We start from the raw sequence: 6,790 nt of genomic DNA on the forward strand, positions 1-6,790 counted from the left end.
ATTCTAAAACAGAATAAAGAGCCAGTGTGTCCGAATTCCAACAATAGATAATAAATTTACTTTATGAATATAGTGGGAAGATAAGCACAAAATGACTCGTTCGGTTAAAGCTAGGTATATCAGCTAAATACATTCAAGGTGGATCAAAACAAGTAGAGAAGCCTGTCCCGTGCCAGCTGCTACACAGTGAGACCTTTGCTGCCTGTTTAAAGCATTGATCTCACTTAAGAGGTCTGATATGCCCCCTGTCAGAACTCTCCAAATAGCTGGAAGTATTACCTTTACCATAGCTGGAAGTATTACCTTTACCTTAAGTAAAAATGCAAAGCCGTAGGTCTGACTAAGCATGGTGCCTGTCTAATCTTTGCAAAGAGATCATATCTTCCCAACAGAGAGCAGGATCCCCAATATTTATACAAATGACAGACTTTTATACTGTGGCTATTCTAGAAGAAATTGTAAGACACTGAATATCTTTTTGATAAACCTGCAATGTACTTGTGCTAATTTTAAATTTTAAGTTCAATTGGGCTTGAATGCTTCATTGGATATTTGGTTGGTTACCAAGACTGAAAAAGGATAGTCATTTTTCTTTAGCTTATTCACACAAGCTCCAAATCTATCAATCCACAGCAAGGAAAACAGATTACTGGATTGAGTACCCTCAGTACTGGAGAAAAATAAATTTTCTGCATTTTATTATTGTAATTAGAATTTAGATTTGTGGTTAAAAAAGCAGGTATTGTGAAGCATATTGGATATATTTATTTTCAGTTTATATTACACCAGCATAAAGGCAGCAGTTTCACCAAAGTTTTCAGAAGAGTTGTTGAACTTGATATAAAGGTACTCTACAGTACTTAAAAAGAACACATTGACAAGGGTAAAGAGCATTCCACCTACCTGCTCTGTTCCCTCCAAGCTTGCTGTAGTGCACCTGACCCCCCTACATCTTTCTTTAACTAATCTGGTTATCTGAGATCACATGCTTGTGATTCCAGAGGGAAATTTACAAATACAGCTAGTGCTAATTTCCAATTCTTACAAACATAAAGCTCTGATTATGCTTACTCTCTGCTTATAGCAGAATTATACCATTTTCACTCCATGGAATCTCTTTTAAATAGTAACTCAAATACTATACATTTTCTGTAAACCTCCTGATGAGCCTGCCATTTTGATTAATATGTAAATATTTTTTGTAGATTAGTGAATTTAAGTGTTAGTTTTCTATGCATTAAAAAAACTTCCCTTGCAGTGGGGCTGTCTCCAAACTGCAAGGGTAAATCCTTGTTTAGGTATAAGGGAATGCAAAATTACATTTTACCTACCTGCCTGTTCTCAAAGCTGCTGTATGCAATGATGAGTAACTTTGGTAGAGATGCAGAGTTTATTTAATGTATAAAATATAAAAATAAATATTTGAACTCATAGCTTTCTTACCGTAGATGAGCCCAAAAGAGAAAGGTGATTTTTTTAGGCAAATAAGGGTGTATGGTAAATTTCATTTATTTGTCAGACATTTCATTAAAATCCTTCTATGTCCATTGAAAATAATTTAAGCGTTTTCCAACAATACATGTAGGATACAAGTCCAAAAAATTATGTAGGTGCTGGTCTCAGCGCCCAATGCATTTTGCAAAAAAGGCTTCTTCAGGGGTGACGCAAAAGCCACCAGTGCAATTTCAGCATTGCCCTCCTGGGCAGCCATGTAATAGAGTGTAATAAACAATTTACTTAAATGTGATGTTGTTCTTAAAAAAATGCAAAATCAGAGTGACTTTGACAGAAATACTTTGAGGGATGACAGTGTATATCTCTGCAGAAGCACTTTATCTTCCCAGCAGGAAGTGTCAGAGCCCGGTGTTCTTTTACTATCAGTGAAAGAATCTGGCATATTTCCTCCATACAGTCTTATCATCTCTTATTTATCTCCTGATTAGATCAGTCGGGATGTCTGGTTTTTATCAGACTTCTTCAATACAGTATCATATTTATTCTTTATTATAATCTTTCTTTTGCATAAGCCTTTAGCTACATGGACATATCATGTTGGGTTTATTTGCAAAGCTTCACCATGTGTTACTTCTTTAATTATGTACCACTCTCTTCTGATCACTTACATTTTTCCGGATAATGATTTGTGCCGAGAAGCTTCACAAAAAAAATTCCACAGAATTGCAAAGAAAACTAACTGTATAAAACCAACATATAACTATATGCAGTGTGGACATTTTTTTAGTTTTGGATAAAGTAAGGAAAAGTTAGACCCGGCCACATTTTTATTAGACATACCACATGTCACAGAGACATAAAGTGAGAGAAAATTTAACATTTCGAGTTGTCATCTGGAAAATAAGTATAGTAAAATCCTCCAATAGACAGACCTGTTTTGGAGATAGCTTTCTTTGGAGGGATTCCCTCACTATTATGTGTTTTTAGGACAGCAGACAGCAGGCAAAAATTGCCCAAACATATAGTAAAGAATAAAAGCATAAAAAAGTCTGTTGCAGTAGAGCTAATTCTGCACTAGACAGGTTAAATGCGTTCTTTTTCCAAAGGACAAGTGAAAAGGACTTATCTTATTATTATTATTATTATTATTATTATTAATAATAATAATAAACAAGATTTATATAGTGCCAACATATTACGCAGCGCTGTGCATTTTATGTCGTACTGCCCGATGGCTGGCACTCTCCTGAGTTTTGGATAGAGCCTCCATATCCTCACCTAAAAATGGCAGGGCTACAGGTTTTGTATTGGAAAGGATGACATCAGTGTCTGCAACTGCAGCTCACAGTGACTTATGGAATAAACACACAAAGCAATAAAATCTAAGTAGTGAACCTGACATTCACCAAACATTCTCTGGTGGAGAATCTTACAGGCCTGTGTGTTTCAATGGCAATGAATAATTTTCCACCAGAGACTGTTAGGTATATTTCAGATTCCCCGCTTTATAAATAGACCCCATCATTTCTGCACCTCTGTCTATTTATTTTTGACATGCATAAATATTTTCTTTAGTTCACAGTATTTGTAATCCATGATTAATAACAACAAAATATTTCTCAACCAAAAGTTGATAATAATGTTAGTCGTAGGACCTTTTCCTAAATGGATGAACTTAATGGACTTTTTCAAGCCATGTATGAAAATAAAATTCACAATATACATCAACTGTGTTATTTAACAAACAGTTTTTATATTAAAAGTCTTCAAGAGACTTTGCCTAGGCTGAAATGATGTTCTCAATCTATGCAGATATGAGAAAGCATTTCCTCTCCCTACCACATTGTAATTGCCATTAAAATGCCACATTGTATGTTTTTTAATTCTTTACTAAAAAAAGAGGAGTGACCACAGCAGGGACAAATATGTGCAAGATAATTGTGAACACAGCAAAAGGTGGATGGTAACCTTTAAAATAGAACTAAAATTTGTAATCAGGCAAGGTTTCATTGCAGAAAGGGACAGGCAAGTCCTACGTCTATGCGAGTATTACTTCATCCTAGCACAGCTAATCAAGATGGCCAGAGATCAGAACAAGAAAGAGAAGAGGGAAGAAGATGATGGCGCCCTGCAATGGAATGGGGACAAGCGAGTACATTTTAAAAGATTTCAGGCAAGTAGAGTTATTTTTTTCGCGGAAGGGACATCACCGGTCCTAAAAAAAAAAAAACGGTTTACTTCTACTATAACTTTTTTGGTTTTCTAAATGTCCTTTTCTACATAATGCATGATAAGATATACATACATGATTTTCAGATTTGACAGATTTGCTACAGGCACCTAGATGCTGAAGTCTCTAAGGATAAAACTGGTGTATACACTTTGCATATAAATAATATTTTTTCACAAAGGTGGCAATTAAAGAGCAGTACTCTTTGGGCCTAATTATAAAGCAGTGAGTGTGACATTCATCAAACATTTATTTCAGGTAGATGAATCACTGTAATGCATGTACCAGAAAGATTCACCTGCAATGGATATGGTTTCCTAAGAGTGTGTCTAAAGTGTTTTATAAGAAAATGTTTTAGTGAAAAATATAGGTTGACTTTGCTGATCACTTTCTAAACATGCTAGTTCTGTATGTGGCATTATACTTTGAGTCAACAACCCATTCCAAGCATGCAACACGTGTGACTGTAAAGTCTATGTTCCAGTTTTATATACTTTTATGGGTCAGCAAAAAAGAATCATGCATTTCTCCCTTTAAATGTCTTATGATAAGTTTTAAAAAATTTGCATTGTGTTTTGTTACGGTGATGGTATAAATATTTGTGCTTCCTGTGAAAAAAGGTAACTTCATTTGCAAAGTGTTACGATTTATCAAAAACACAGAATCCTGGCTTTGGTATAAGTTACTTGGTAATATGGAAAAACACCAGTCTGCCTGTATGCCATTGGGAATCAAAAAGGAAACCCCAGACAAAGGGTAGAGTTGTGGATTGAATTGATCCTGATAATACACATGTCCTAGAAAAGCTCTATGTCTCAAGAGGAAACATAAGTGACCTTAAGATGGCAGACTAAATTGGTATTCCATCTATTTTTATTAGTTCTGCTTCAGTTATCAATCATGTCGCTTTTTTCTTTTTCTCACATAACTAAACAATAAAATGTACATGGATGCAACAGAAAAATGGGAAGAAACTAGGCATGATTGGCTACACAGTTTTATTTCACAGAAAACTCTCTAACATCATGGTCCCCGACCTTGCAACTTTTTTAAAACCACAAAAACACAGCAGGCCCACATTGTCATGATTCCCAAACTTCATAAAGATCCCCGAGGCTGAGGCTGAATTGTAAACCTATTTTTCTTCTAAACCTAGATTTCATTCTATTAACTAGTTAACTAATTAAGAACTACCCAAGCAATGCACAGCTTAGTGAAATGTTCTGCACTTTTGTTCATTAACAACAATTTATGAACATAGCAGGGAAGTAGGGCTGCATTAAGATTTTAGGGGGGCCCAGGGCAAGAGTGCTTCTGGTGGGCCCACATGTCCCTTCCCAAGCATTACCCATGCTACTCCCCCAAGCTCACCCATACTCTAAACATAATATCAGTGGATGCCACCATTACCATTAGACAGGAAGACAAGTAATGTTAATTCAAAACATGACAGGTTTTCAATTGATTGTCAAAGGTAATTTGTAAGACTTGCTACTGAACTTATCAAGCAGCAATATTTTCTGATGAAGATACTCTCAATAAATTTACCTACATCAAAACTACTGTCTTAGGTGCATCAATATAAAAAACACACACATAGTGTATACATTTTTGTATTTTGTATTTGCAAGTCTTTAAACAGACCTTCTATTCATAAGGGAGGTCAGCTTATAAGCTTTTCCTGTCCTCCTCAAATTACTTAGTCTTAGAAGGTAAAAAAAATTCACCTAAAGAGATACCAGAATTCCACTGACTTTAAAGCTATTATCTGCATTCACATAATGCAAATACCACTGACCTTTAGATAGATCCCAGTGGAAAGCAGAGCAGGAAAAATCAACTGAAAAGTAAATCAAGTTCATTGCTTCTTCTTTCAAGATTTTGGCTGTTCTAGGTTGTACCTGGAGGGTGTTGGCACATCCTTGTCTAGGTGCCATGAGTGGAAGAAATGAAAAAGGTAGGTAAAACCCTAACTTTTTTTGGTACATTTTCACCTATAACCAATCAGGGAGAGGGTCCAGAGAGTTTAGGGTCTGTTTTAAAGGAATAAAGCATGAGTAAATATGAATGTGTTGCAGAGATGTACTGTATGATTTTTTTTGTCTTGACATACAAAAAATGATGAAGATAAAATCAAAGTGGCTTTTAGTGAATATTAGAGAGAAGGATTTACTATGACCTACATCTTGCTCCTGTGGGTTACAGAAGTACTTTTCAATTATTGCAGACAATCATTAGCCTCAATATTTTATTTTATTTTTAAATAATGAACAAAAGTAAATCAAATATCTAGAGCAAAGGTATTTTCCAAACAGGATCAGAAGCAGAATTTTGAAGTTGAAGTTGTTTAGAGTGATACTTTTCCTTTTTATCACAAATGCATACCTATAGCTAAGCCCAATCAACAAATTGTTGTCACAGTTGCTCGAAGCTTTTATGATGAATGTGAGTGGGAAATCAAACATCTGAGCCACACTTTGTCCAGCTAAAAGAAAGGGTGGAATTGGTTACTAGTCAGCACTCTTTAATCATCTCTAATATTTTCACCACATGCCTCACCGTTCATAAAACCTGGATCAATATAGGACGGAGTGACTAAGATCAGAGTGTTTGAGGAGTAGTGAGGCTGCCTTACAGTGTTACTTTTTTTTAGTATCTGCCGCTAAACAGACACATCATCTGCTCTCTTCCCCCAGGAGAGGCAATATTATAAGCCTAGGGGTCCACTTTGCTGCACAGTTCCAGCAATTAACCCCTTCATTTTGATAACATTAAAATTGAAGGATCAAACAGCAAAATAGAATAGGTGGAAAAAGGAGGAAAACATTATGCCACATTATTATTGCTTCTTCCTACCTACCAGTGTTACACTAATTTGGTTTTCTTATCACAGTAAGGAGAAGCCAAACAGGAGGACTATAAGAAAAAAGTTTCTTTGATGTAGGGAGAAGATTCTAATTGCAGTGCAAACAAACCAGGAAGACTGCCAGTGACAGATAAAAAGTATATATACAGCTCTCCTTCTAAACAGGATAAAACCTAACCATGAGTTGTGATTTTGTTCTATACAGACAACATTAGATTTGTAAAATAATATTGGTGATA

This window comes from Pyxicephalus adspersus, chromosome 1, assembly GCF_032062135.1.
Source record: "Pyxicephalus adspersus chromosome 1, UCB_Pads_2.0, whole genome shotgun sequence".
NCBI classification, from domain to species: Eukaryota; Metazoa; Chordata; class Amphibia; order Anura; family Pyxicephalidae; genus Pyxicephalus; species Pyxicephalus adspersus.